The sequence below is a fragment of the Rutidosis leptorrhynchoides genome, chromosome 2, assembly GCF_046630445.1.
Source record: "Rutidosis leptorrhynchoides isolate AG116_Rl617_1_P2 chromosome 2, CSIRO_AGI_Rlap_v1, whole genome shotgun sequence".
NCBI lineage: Eukaryota > Viridiplantae > Streptophyta > Magnoliopsida > Asterales > Asteraceae > Rutidosis > Rutidosis leptorrhynchoides.
Genome location: NC_092334.1, coordinates 620,950,554 through 620,966,031, shown reverse-complemented (window position 1 = coordinate 620,966,031; position 15,478 = coordinate 620,950,554).

Sequence of the window (15,478 nt, the reverse complement as noted above, 5' to 3'; positions counted from 1 at the left end):
GCTTTATGGGCGTAGGTGTCGAACTCCAATTTGTTGGGGTGAAGTAGGTCAAAGAGAAATCGGGAGTACCGATTTGGTTTTGGAGACGAATAACAAGATTGATATTATTCGGGATCACTTGAAGAAGGCTCAAGATAGACAAAAGTCATATGCCGATAAACGTAGACAAAAGATCGAATTTCAAGAAGGTGACATGGTGATGCTTAAGGTTTCGCCATGGAAAGGCATTATTCGGTTTAGAAAACGGGGAAAGTTAGCTCCTCGGTTTATTGGGCCATTTAAGGTTTTAGCTCGTGTTGGTGAAGTAGCGTATCGTTTGGAATTACCCGAAGAGCTTGCGGGGATCCATAATACATTTCATGTTTCCCATCTCCGTAAGTGTCTTGCGGACGATTCTTCGTGGGTGCCATTAGACGAGATTGAACTAAACAATAAGTTAGAGTATATTGAGGAACCGATTGCTATCCTCGATGAGAAGGTCAAAAGGTTGAGACATAAGGAGGTTAGGACTTTTAAAGTCCAATGGCGTCGTAGTAAAGGTTCCGAGTTTACTTGGGAGCCCGAAGAATTTGTATTAGTTTATCTTCCCTCTTGTCATGCGGCTTGGATCGCGAGGACGCGCTCCGATTCAAGTGGGGGAGAGTTGTAAGACCCAAATATTTCACCGTACATATGTGTAAATGTGATCTTTGAAGTGTGGGTGTTCGTTTCATAATTTAAAAAGAAGGCAGAAACTGGTCTGGGCGTTTGGCGCGCCGCGCGGCCTTTTAGCGCGCCGCGCCACTGATCTGTGACAGATTCTCTCCTTTTTTATATTAGATATTTTGGGGGTAAATTGGTAAAATCACATGGGGTCCGACTTTAAGGCCCTAAACCAGTTGTTGGGCCTCATTAACTCCATTTCCATCTACTTCAACCTCATCCATTCAATTCTAGAGAGAGAGTGATAACCTAGTCTGAGAAAACTCATTTTGGAGAAGAATAAAGAGGATTCTTGCTTAAGCTCAAGTTCTAAAGTTGTTCATCTACTTCCTATCTACGTTTTGGTGGTAGTGGTATGCTCTAATCATGATTTCTTGATTCAATTTTGTGTAAGGGTTAGAGTTAGGGTTTATGGTGAACTTAAAACCCACTTTGTTAGTAAATTGGGTGTTTTGGGTGAAGTTGGGTTATGTTGACTCAAAAATGACTAACTAGGGTTTTTCAAGTATTAATTGTTGTTAATGAACCTTAAGTAGTTAGTGAATTGCTAGAACACCGATATATATGTAAATGGGTATTAAGTGGGTTAGTGGATGACCCGAAATGGGTATGTTGACTTTAAATTGGTCAAATGGGTCAAAATGGACCTAAGTTAGTTAATGTTTGTGATTAATGCATAAAACTAGTGTTAAAAGGTGTTTTAAGACCTAACTTGGCTAATGTTAGGGTTTTGGCGAAAGAAGACCCAATTTTAGGGTTAAGTGCCCAAATGGGTCAAAATGACCTAGTAGTGGTGAGTGCTGTGGGTTTGACCAACTATAATGGTTGATTGATTATGTGTATATTATAATAGGTGCGTTACCTTGAAGATTCAAGCTTAGTTTATTGATTCACCAAAGGCGTAAAGTGAGTGGAATAATTATATGCGTAGGTATATAATGCATTTATTTGTTGTAGCGTGAGATGTGAAATGTCGATGTGCTAAGACACCACATTTCACGTGACGAGTGAAGTGTCGATGTGCTAAGACACCACTCAAAGTAATATGACGGGTGAAGTGTCGATGTGTTAAGACGCCACCCGGGGTGAAGTGTCGATGTGTTAAGACACCATCCGGAGTGAAGTATCGATGTGCTAAGATGCCACTCCAAGTAAGTTGAAGGGTGAAGTGCCGATGTGTTAAGGCGCCACTCGAGGTGAAGTATCGACGTGTTAAGATGCCACCTCAAGTAAAATGAAGAGTGAAGTGTCGAAGTGTTAAGACACCACTCGGGGTGAAGTGTCGAAGTGTTAAGACACCACTCGGGGTGAAGTGTCGACGTGTTAAGACGCCACCCAGGGTGAAGTATCAACATGTTAAGATGCCACCCGTGGGGTTAGTGTACGAAGTGTTAAGTGCACTAATGGTAGTTATGAACTCCGATGGTCTTTAAACATCGTTCCCTCGTTCGATTGGTTAACCATGGTTATTTTTGTCGTAGTGTAAGCATATTACATTTGTTCAAGTTAAATATGCTATTGTTATGCTAGTTTGGTTATTGGAGGTTATAGCTTGTATTTATGACGATAAGCTAATTGTGTTTGCTAGCATGTATACGGTATGTGTGTAAGTGTTTGCAAATAGATATATTATATATTTATATGTGTAATTATTGCATTCACTAAGTGTTAGCTTACCCTCTCGTTGTTTATCTTTTTATAGGCTCCGACGTGGACAAGGGTAAGGGCATTATTTTGAATTAGAGATCCCGCTTTGTTGATTGGAGGACGCTTTTTGGATTGAGTTAGCTTTTAGAGTTTGACCGAGACTTGGGTAGTTTAACCCCAAACACCGTGCTCGTAGTGTCGTTTGGAAATTAAACTAATGTGGTCGAAACTCAAACTTTTGTATGAAACTCGTAAAACGGTCGATGTGGGCCCCGCTTTGTAAAACTTATTTTATGTTTAAATTGTGTTAGTTTTACATGTTTGAATATGTTGTTAAAAGCGTTTTGTCAAATCATGTCGGGAAGTGGCCGATCTTTTTCGCGTTTCAAGACTTTTTGGACAGACCAGTTTGGCGCACCGCGCGGCCATATGGCGCGCCGCGCCAGTTGCTGAACGAACAATTTTTTTTTTTATTTTGAGATTTTAACGCGGGTTGGTCGTGTTTTGGTTTGGGTTGTTACACACCGATTCCACATAGGTGTTCCACCAAGTGAGAGCGACGCCGGCGAATGTGTGAGTGGAGTACTTGACCTTGTCTTGGTCCCGAAAACCGCTTATGCTAAAGACGGCTTCCGTTTGCTCAAACCATTGGGTGAGCACAACCGGTCCCCCGGTTCCATCGAAAGTGTGAGGTTTGCACCCCATGAAAGCTTTATAGGAGCATCCCTCGTTTGAATTTCCGGCTCCATTGTTGTTGTGGTTGTTGTGGTTGTTATTGTTGTTGGAAGAGTGACCGGCCATGGCCGCATCTACGGCGGTGGCTATCATCCGTTGAAGAGCTTGTTCGGGTGTTTCATGGCGTGGTACACGGCGAGGAGGCATTGTTCCTTCAAAACACAAGAATATCGTTGATTAGTATTCTCAATAATACTAACCGTGATATGGAATATGGATAAAGAGAAAATTTTCCTTGACTCGCCTTAAATTCTTTATGTCATAATGTCGGAACGTTCATATGAGTCACCGTAATATAATCCCGGCAATTATATTACCCTAATTCATATGTGCATTCGACATTATTTCACTAAGTCAAGGTGGCGTGTGAATCAAATTAAACAACGTGAGATTAAGATGGAATAAGAGTTAGATATGAATAGAAGGGTTCGCGTATAAATGCACAAGTAGTCAAGTAATTCCTACTTCAAGTCTATATACCGGTTGTAGTCTAGACTCACTAATGTACCCAATGACTCGAGGTTGACACCAATGAACTCTAAATCCCTACAACCAACGCTCTGATACCATCTGTAGCGACCCGACAAAATCGTCATTGACGGCGCCATCTACTTAGGTCCCGTTACGTGGTCATAAGTCTTTAAAACAACGTTTGACCAAAATATGTCGCATTCATTTAAATTATAAAGATGTTTCAAAGTTTACAAAGTAGATCGACGACCAAACATGTTACAACGTTTTAAGTACAATTGAAACCTATGCGACACAAATTAAGTTAAGTCAAAAGACGCTCCACGTATGCATGTATACTCGACATCCAAGCAAGTATCAAAAATAATGTGCGGAAGCATGTATCACCTAGCGTTCAAGGACCTGAGAAAACATATAGAAAACTGTCAACGAAAAACGTTGGTGAAATCATATGTGTATTAGTAACGTTGTTTTTGAACCACAAGATTTAATATAGTTGATTATCCAAATCGTTTGTATTCCAAAAGTATGTTCGCGAGCACCCAATTATCAAACTTAACTGTTTTGTACCCTGTTACGTAGTGTTAGAACATACACACTATACTCGAAAATATATTTCATCCGCTAACGGTAGCGAACCGTCCGAATGAGGGCTCGTCAAGCCCAATGTGAGCACATAACATAAGTTCACGTTTATACCCTGCAAGTGTAACTAATGATAATTGAATTGAGGCTTTTTGTTCTAACTCGCTGTGGAATGTTTGTTTTCGTACTTGTGTTCAAAGCATAAAAGTATGATACGTATATGTTTCTCATCCCATAGTTTAAAAGTAAAAGTTGTTGAAAAGGTGGGACTATGATATCACCTTGAGTGCACGAGAAATAAAGTACTTCACAAGTAAACGTGTGCAAGGACAATTGCTAGTCTTGACCTAAACAAGTAGGTTGTATCAATATCGGTAAACACGGTCGGTCAAAGTGTTCAATTAGTCCTATGACTCATTACGACTCGATTATAAAGCATGTGAATCAAGTTGTCAAGTTTCATGTAGGAATCAAGTTTAAAAGCATGTTAGAACGATTGCCTAAACATTTGGTTAAGTTTGATTAAAAGTCAAACTTGGTCAAATTCAATGGGGTCGGGTCGGGTGTCCGACAATTTTTCCATGATGAGAAATCATATATGAGCATGTTATTCAAATTTCATGTTAGTCGGAGTTGCGGTTAAGCGAGAAAAGAATTTATGAAAAATAAAACAAAAAGAAAGTTTGGCCAAGGTATGTGCGCGACGCGCGCAGTAAAGCGTGGAACCAGGTCAGGACTTTGTCTAAAGGGGGTAAACATCTGAAGCTTCACACTTGCGCGGCGCGCGAAAGGGTGCGCGGCTCGCATTCCTGGAAAAATGCTGGTTGCAGTATTTTTGTTAAGTCTCGAACCAAAACTCAATTTAACATAACTCATGGACCGAAAACATTCAAAACGCATGCCATACATCGTTGGAAAGGTAATTTAACGAGGAACACAATTAAACACATTTTATCAATTAAAAACATCATTGAAATAATCGAATTTCCAAATTGAATGATCAATTAATGCTCATCATTAATACTTCAAGTTCATAAATGCACATTTATGATTCGGAAATTAAATGCACACATATGATACGCCGTTTCATAGGTAATTACGCATACAATACAACTAAACACTTACAAACAACATTGCAAAGCATTCAATGCATCAAAAGTTCATTTTACTTTTATCAAACCCTAACTCAAAATCACAAATTTAACAATTATGTTTATGAAGCTATTCCATGTCAACCTACATACCAAATTGAAGCTAGTGATGTTAGTAACACATTTAATACATGCACTTTTAACATCTAACAACATTTAAGCAACCAAATCTCAAAATCAAACACACCCATTTCAAGTTTAAGCTAGTTACATCAAAATGACAAGAACAAGCATATAAATCATATATTCATGTTAGACTTGAGCCATAGACACTAATTAACACTTTTATAAGTCAAAATTATCAAGAACACAAAATCTAGTGTTTTTAGAAAGTTACCCAAACTTGTTGAAATCAGTATGGAATTGAAGTGGAAGATGCAAGGATTCCAAATATGTAATTTGTTTTGATGTTGGCTTGCAAGATCGAAAATAGATGATGAATCTTGTTGTCAGGGGTGGAACTTAGTTATATCCGGAGGGGGTGCCCGCCGCCTCCGGATTTGGAAAAAAAAAATTACACTAAATTTTTTTTTTTTTACTAACAAATAAGGTTTTTTTTAGTGTTTACCCTCCTGGCATTGAAACTTTTATTAAATTTTTACATTCGCCCCACCTGTGTCCGGGTTCAAGTTCCGCCACTGCTTGTTGAGTGAGTTGAGAGAAAATGGAAGTATCAAAAGTTAGAAAGAGAGATGAATGGATGAGTGGAGGAGAAAGGTTTGACTAGTTGACCTAGTCAAACCTTTTGTCCTTTGGCGAGTATAGTCCCTCAAGATTGAAGCGGATGCGTGAATTACCTAAACGAATTATTTTAAAACGCGTATTAACAGAAGATGTTATAACTATATAACGGACTTTAAAATAGTATAACGGAAGGTAAACGGAAAAATGCGGGATGTTACACAAATTGGGTTTGCAAAAACATATTTTGTCATTGTATATTTTTTGTCCAAGTTATATGATAAATGGTCAAGTTGCAAAAGCACAATTTGTAGAGGTCAAAAACACAGTTTACAAAACACTTTGTAAAGAAGGATCAAAGGTAAAAAACAGAGTTTGTCGTTTGTAAAGGAGACTTAAAGGTCAAAAACACAATTTGAAAAAATCACAGTTAGTAAAGTTTGCAACCATGATCAGGGGCGGATCTAGGATTGGTAATCACTGGTGTCACCCGTTAAAACCCTCAAAAAATTTCTACTAGATGTCTTATTTCAATGGTGTCACTCAAAAAAATGTACACTATTCAGTGGTGTCACTAGTTAAAAAGCCCCAAAAAATTTCCACTACATCGCGTATTTCAGTGGTGTCCTGTGCCACCACTGGGCACTATATACATCCGCCCCTGACCATGATCATAATAACTGATTAGGTTAAACTCCAGTTTGTAAAGGTGAAAATGGGTCAATACTTCAGTTTATAAAGGTCAAAATGGATCAATACTCGAGTTTGTAAAGGTCAAGATGGGTCAAAATTGGTCAATACTGCAATTTGTAAAGGTCAAAATGGGTCAAAACTGGTTAATAATGCAGTTTGTAAATGTTGGAAAGGTCAAACAGTTTGTATGCTCAACAATAATAAAGGTAAAAACGTTACTAAAAAAAAAAGGTCAAAACAGATTGTTGCATACATTACTTAAAACATATTGTTTCATACATAACAAAATAACCAAAAGAAGACTTAAACATATAGTATACATAACACAATCACCAAAAAAGACTTAAACATATTGTTGCATACATAACACAATCACCATAATAACATTACTTCCAAACAAGACTTAAAACCACTAATAGTATAAGACTTTAGTTTAACCACTTCCATTTGATTTTGACTTCCTCTAAGAATCACCAGCATTACCCTCATTTGTACATCTATTAGCATTATGCTCAAATGATCTACACTTACCACATCTAGTACTATTACCTTTCTTGGACAATTTCTCACTTTTGTTCAACTTTTCATTTTCATAACATATATATATATATATATATATATATATATATATATATATATATATATATATATATATATATATATATATATATATATATATTTTGACCTGTGGTAGCAACTTTCTTAGATGGTAGAAGGGTGGTTGGTATTGTTTACATTGGCCACTTGAAGCTTCCATTCAATGGATCAATTGTGTACTTGTAAGACTTTTTCCATGTGGCTAACCAATGACCATGATTCGCCCATGATTCTAATGCACCAATTTTTGCTCATTCGAATTCCATTATGTTTAATGCAGCAACTGCATGCATACAAGGCATCCAATGAGCTTCCATCTTCTACGAGCACACACTTTGTGTTCCATGTCAACCACACATTGATCATTATGTTGATCATTCACTTGGTATTTATGTCTATCACTTAACAAGACATTACATTTACCAACATCCTTTTAAAATTTTTACAAATACCTTAGTTTTTTATGGAGTTAATGGACCTTCACACTTTGACATTGCATTGATCACTGTCACGATGCTTTTCATCGCATTCTCTGACATACTCTAATGAAGTTATAATAGGTTTATCCCTTCCATCAACTAACCATCTGTTAAGTACTTTACACATGTTGTTTAGTAGTACATCGGTTACAACCCTACCTGCAACCATAGACAACATTTAACTATAAAACATGCAGAAAGTTTACTAAAAACTATTAAACTAAAAACAATTAATTACCACTAAAGTGTCTTCATGCCCAATTATGTAAAGGAATGTCTCGAAAGTACTTGTAGCAACAATCACTAAACTCATTCAATTCACTCATACACGTTTCAAACTCAGAAAGTGTGGTTGCAGTTGGACACTTCCAAAAATGTTGTTTGTATGTTTTCCATTCCACTTCATCTTCATATTTTTCATGTAATTTCCTTAAGCAGTATCTGTGCTCAGCAGTTGGGAACCGAGTATCAATTGCTTTAATAAAACCCTATCATAGATGAGAGGATCAGTAATACCTTTATCTTGTCCTTTTTTTTCCTCATTTTTCCCTTATCTTTATTGGTAATACCTTTCTTTTTAGTAACATTACCTATCAAACTTCTCCACTTGACTGTGCCTTATCATGTGACTTAACATATCCCACATCACTATGCAACACATGTTTCCTTAACAGTCCTAAACATCTACTCCTAAATTGTTGTCATTTTTTTCTAAAACAAGTTGCCTCCTAATCTCAACCACATGAACTTTAAAGTACTCAATAACATAAGCTATGGAACCAAATTCTTGACCAAGAAAGAGAGATGTATTGCTAACCAGTTGTTCTTTTTTGTTGTTTCTTAAGCTCTTTAATTTTTTTCCTTCTAATTCCATCAATATCATCATCATAATCTAACCCACTTTCAAAATCATCATTGTTCAAGACTTCTAAATTCACAAATTCTTGGTCATTTTGTGTACTTACAATATGTTTACCAGTGCTCATAAACTCCAAATTTGGATCAATGTTAAAATTCAAAGCCTTGCATATCCACATCAACATCTTCTATGTGATTATCTTCGTCTACAATGTAATCACTATCATCACAAACCAATATCTTTGTCTACTAATTAAAGACCAACCGCAAATAGTATAATTTTAGGTTAATGTTTTCGAATATGGTAAAATCATGAACATAATTCTTACCCTTTGTATTTGCTCCATCAGACTCTTCAACTTCTTCCCGATTCTTGCTTAACATTTCCGTAATGATACCATTTTAGGGTTTAATGTAAGTGTTTGAATACGTGAAGGTTTTAATTGAACAATGTTGAGCTCGCAAAACTTATAGAGTCGTAGGGTTTGAAACGTGATAACCTAATTTGTTTGTGTATGAACTATTATACCCTTACGTGTAAAACATGTGAGCATACTAACGGTCAACGTTAACAAGGGTGACCAACCATGAAACTTTTGAATATTTGGGTGACCAACCATGTTTAAAACAAATATTAGCGACAATCATGAAAATTTGGAATAAATATGAGAAACCAACTGCGTCATATTTTTTATTTATAACTATAATAACGTAACGTAATACATATTATATTTAAGAGTATTATATAACTATATAATATAATATTGGAGACTTACGATGAACACGACCACAATAAAACTTTGTCACTGTAAACAATAAACTAGTATTATTAAATTTGATAAATTTTTGTGTTATTATATATATATATATATATATATATATATATATATATATATATATATATATATATACACTCTTTTTGTATATATATATTTTTTGAAAGGCAAGTTGTCGGTATCACCAGAGTAGACTTAACCACCTTCGCGATCATATGTCACGCGCGCACGCACTTTTGAGAGAAAATCTGAATCGCATTGCAGGAACCCGATTCTTAAACCATTCGGAGGGGCAGACGGACCGGTTTTGAATCTTAAATTGATCCGGGAGAAAAACCCCTTTGGAGTTAATCTGGAGCTCCATATTTCAGGTAGATTGATTAATAAGATGAGCAGAGCGAACTCGAACCCATAACTTAAATCCAAGCTATGTGTGGTGATACCACTAAAACAAGTCTACAATAGTTATATACTCTATAAGTACTTAAAATACAATTGTGATAAATTTTTTTTATGATTAAAATATGAATGCTCATATTATAAGTTACTAGGATTCCTATATATTTTAAAGTGACAATAATTCAACCATATTGAATGGTTGAACTAACACTTCCAATACATAGAACCTTGCCCAGAAACTCAAATAATGACATTTATTTAATCAATGTGTATTTAACTTTATTATTGTTGATGTACATGGACCACACTTTCTCCTTTTCAATTACTCCGTACTATTACCATTTCTTTAACAATATATATTTGTTGTCTTTTTCTTAGAATAAGGATTACACATGCCCCACTTCGTATGTAAAAAACCGTTAATTAAGGTTGTTTAGTGTCTCTTAAGGATTTTGTTGATGGATGTTTAACTCGCTTTTCATTTTATAAATGAACAAATAAATTTAAATGGTTTACAAGTCATTGTTATGTATTCGCATGACTCTCTTTCTAGTCGTGTCTACTCTGATGCAGCCATTCGTCATTAATCATTGTTGGATGTTAACATCGACTTTCTATTTAGTTGTTGATATGATCCTTATTATGATTATGAAGTGACTCATTTTTAATCTCTACACATGTTAACAAATAACAACAACCTAGTCGATGTTCCTTGTTATGCATCGACTCATTTAAGTCTGTATATATCAGCAGTGACATTTCCTATGTCCTAGTCTATTCAAGTATTTAGCATAGACCTTCTCTTACTTATACTCTCCTATGTTTACCGTAGTGACTTTTAAGGCTTGTTTACTTTTTATTTAATGATCTATTTCTACAGAGCTTTTAATTAAAAAAGTAAAATTGTTGTTTCTTTTTCACTTAATCTTAAAATGACTTGTTAGTAGGACCCAGTGAATCGGACACTCATCCTCGAACGAAGGCATATGAAAACAACATTTAATACAAAATAAAAGTAAACAACCCCTTAAAGTCTTCTACTCATTAAACAAAGGCATATGAAAACAATATTTAATATTCCGTACAAAATAAAAGTTAACAACACGTTAAAGTCTTGTACTAATTGCACATTGTTAAACAACGACTCATACGTAATTTAGAATAATTCAGTTCATTAATACTCCATGATAGTTGAACGGTGAAAGAAACAAAGTGAAGTCAATGCTAATGTGGAATTCAAGTTTCAAGTTGATTACTACATTGTGTATGGGTCGCTACTATTTTTTTTTTTTTTTTTTTTTTTTTTTTTTTTTGAACAGCGATTGGGATCACCCGAGGGGGACTAAACCACCCGTTGCGATCATCTCCCATTTCGACTATGCCGATGCAGCAATAATAACCCGCCCCCATCGCTGTCCAGGAGGAAACCTTGAAACCGATCCAAGGGCACGGCCAAGTAAAACCCCCCTCCCCTTTACCCCCCCAAACGATATGGGAAAGGTGCCATGGGTGGATACTTCATGGCAGGGATGAAATTGTGTTTTTAATATGTAGCCAACGGGGGTCGAACTCCTTACCTCCCCTAAAGGAGGCAGGCTACCAACCGCTGGACCACATCAACGAGTAGACGAGTTTGGTAAATACTCAATTTACTTAAGAAGGTTCAACCATAAATTACATTGGAAACAATTATGTGTCATCCCGATGTCCTTAAAAGAATATCATTTTTAAAAGTTAACTCAGTTTTTCAGACACATATGATTGACTTGTATGTAATCGTTCTGAAAGAGAGTGTGACTAGAAGGTGTGCATAATGCGCATTCATCCAGTACCAGCTCTCGAGATCGGGAGGCTTAATTAACCGATGTTTACCCTCTCTGGAGGAGCCAATGTATATGTTCATAGGGGATTTTCTCGCTAAAAAAAAAAAAAAAAAAAAAAACCTTACATTATATTCTACTGATAGATGAAGATACGAAGTAAGGTTACACAAAGAATATCGTTGATTTATTACACTACGAGTAATTAACTCCCAATACATTCGTTGTCTAAGAAGTACTAATTGAGGCCCTTGATTATTGTAGTTACCCTTAGCGTGGAATGTTTGAATGTCAATAGATAGCTTGTTAATAATTAAGATATTTCCATACAAATTGTGAATCAACAACGACCAACTCTACTTCTAAGCATAAATGAAAGAAAATAAGGAAAAAACTATGGTTTTTAAGAATGACATGAATTATTTTAAGCTATTAATACCCACGGCCCATTATTAATGCGCTATGTTAATGTGCTACTCTTAGTGGACTTCTTTTGGTGAATTATCTCTAATACACTTGATTTACTAGAAGGATGAATTCCACATATACACAAGACAAGACAACGGATGAAAAAACTCCTCTTATCGACATTCATGGAAGTTCGGCAAAAACCGAACACCAACAACCACCCCCCCCCCCCCCCCCCCCCCCCCTCATTTCACCCACTCCAACCGAGATCCACATCTTTAAGGTTAGAGTGTTGATTAGAATTTGTTAACTACACTAAAGTCAATATTGGCTTGATCAACAAAATAGAAATATAAAGGGTTAGGTAGACCAAGTATAACATCTTTCTTTTTTGTAGCCTTTTTAGTTTTTAAGGACGATTGGAGTAGCATACTAGCATGGACCAACTTGAAAGGACAACCAAGTACTCCATATAATACACGAGTAACGAATAAATAAATAAATAAATAAATAAATAAATCTAACCGCATAACGATACAAAAATAAGTTATGTACGGATAATGGTACGTGAACCAGTGAATATGTTACGGAGTAACATTTATACTTTTTACAACTGAAAAGAAAAAAGTTAAGAAATTTATACGTTAAAGGCCCGCGATTTCGCGGGTTTTATGAAATAATGAAATTTTAAGATAATCTTCAACCATAATAACATAAATAAACAATAAATTTTTCAAAAGTTCAAATGTTTAAAAATACAAATATCCCAGGTTTTGTAATTTTTTTTTTTATTATAATGTAGTGATACATTCAATATTTTGTAAATAGTTTTATTATAATGGAGTGACACAATGCTGATGTCGATGGTGATTTTGATTTCCGTCAGCCTTCGTGTTTAAGCGTATAAAGAGAATAGTTTTGATTGTTAACAAGTAAAGTGGTTAGCGCGCTCCGCTGCGCGATGACAAATACCTGCTTTCGTCATTGATGTCTTCTATCTTCTAAATTGAGTAATTGTAGTAAAATGGTGAGAGGTAATAAAAATAAACAACTAAAATTCTTAGTTTATATAAAAAATAGTGATTAATGAACAGAAATTACGTATATAGTGAAGATCGGTTGGTCTTTTTTTTTAGTACTTAACAAAAAATGTTTTGAGATTAGAAACTGTAAACAATAGTCCGTATTTTTGGGTATTAATGAACCCTAATAGCACTCTGTTTTCTATCTATTATTGCAATTAAAAATTATGGTTGATCAGCTAAAGACAAATATCTCTGCTTTCCTTATTGATGTCTGGTTTCTTCTAAGTTGAATATCGCAGTAAAATGGTGAGAGCAAATAAAAATAGATTAAGATTCTCAACGTATGTCATAACAAAAGAAATAAACATCGTCTTTTACGATACATATGACATAACTAAGAAGATAATCTAATTGATATGACATACGCAATTATTGAAAAGTTGCATAAAGGGATAATAGTTAAAATGATGGCCAAATGAGTGACTTTAAAGTTTCTCAATTTTTTTTCTCAGTTTAGGATTTAGAAGAGTTTAGGGTTTATTCAAACCCTAAACCCTAAACTCTTCTAAATCCTTTGATTTAAAAACTAAATTTAAACCCTAACCCTAAACTCTAAGCCCTAAAATCTAAACCCTAGAATCTAAACGCTAAATGATAATGCTAAAAACGAACATATATTTCATAGCATTATTCCTCAAGAAAGACAAGCTTTTAGTTGCAATTGTTCTATTTACAAGTGATATTCGTTTAAATAATAAAAGGTGAAGACAAAAGACAGATTCGACGAATTGAAGACGCAAACGACCAAAAAGCTCAAAAGTACAAAAGACAATCAAAAAGGTTCCAATTATTGATAAGAAACGTCTCGAAATTACAAAAGTACAAGATTCAAAACGCAAAGTACAAGATATTAAATTGTACGCAAGGACGTTCGAAAATCCGGAACCAGGACCAGAGTCAACTCTTAACGCTCGACGCAACGGACTAAAAATTACAAGTTAACTATGTATATAAATATAATATAATATATAATTAATTATATTAATTATATATATATTATATTTATAAATAAAAACCGTCGGCAGAGAAAGACTCCAAAGTGTGAGCTGGAATTTCAAACTCCGCGACTCGCGGAGTTTGAAGACAAAATATGCCGCGAGTCGCGGAGCCCCAAATTGAAAAACTGCCTATAAAGCCAACCGAATTCTGATCGCAAACATCCATCTTTTTCTTCCTCATTCATACGTAAAATTTATATTTATATTTATAATTTATATTTTAATTTTAATTATAATTCTAATAATAAGGGTATGTTAGCGAATGTTGTAAGGGTGTAAGTCGAAATTCTGTCCGTGTAACGCTACGCTATTTTTAATCATTGTAAGTTATGTTCAACCTTTTTACATTAATGTCTCGTAGCTAAGTTATTATTATGCTTATTTAAAACGAAGTAATCATGATGTTGGGCTAATTACTAAAATTGGGTAATTGGGCTTTGTACCATAATTGGGGTTTGGACAAAAGAACGACACTTGTGGAAATTAGACTATGGGCTATTAATGGGCTTTATATTTGTTTAACTAAATGATAGTTTGTTAATGTTAATATAAAGATTTACAATTGGGCGTCCCTATAAATTACCATATACACTCAATCGGATACGATGGGCGGGGTATTTATATGTACGAATAATCGTTCATTTAACCGGACACGGGAATGGATTAATAGCCACTAGAATAATTAAAACAGGGGTGAAATTACATTCAAGGGTAATTGGTGTAATTGCTAACAAAGTAGTAAAACCTTGGTTTACACGCAGTTGATAACCTGGTGTATTCATTAAACAAAGTATTAAAACCTTGTTACAATTCGAATCCCCAATTAGTTGGAATATTTAATTTCGGGTATAAGAATAATTTGACGAGGACACTCGCATTTTATATTTATGACTGATGGACTGTTATGGACAAAAACCAGACGGACATATTAAATAATCCAGGACAAAGGACAATTAACCCATGGGCATAAAACTAAAATCAACACGTCAAACATCATGATTACGGAAGTTTAAATAAGCATAATTCTTTTATTTCATATTTAATTTCCTTTATTTTATATTTAATTGCACTTCTAATTATCGTACTCTTTAATTATCGCAAGTTTATTTTATCGCACTTTTATTATTCGCAATTTCATTATCGTTATTTACTTTACGCTTTAATTTAAGTCTTGTATTTATTTTATATTTTACATTAGGTTTTAACTGTGACTAAAGTCTTAAAATCGACAAACCGGTCATTAAACGGTAAAAACCCCCTTTATAATAATAATATTACTTATATATATGTTTGTATTTTTATAAAAGTAAATTAATATAGCGTTGAGCTTTGTTTAAAAAAGATTCCCTGTGGAACGAACCGGACTTACTAAAAACTACACTACTGTACGATT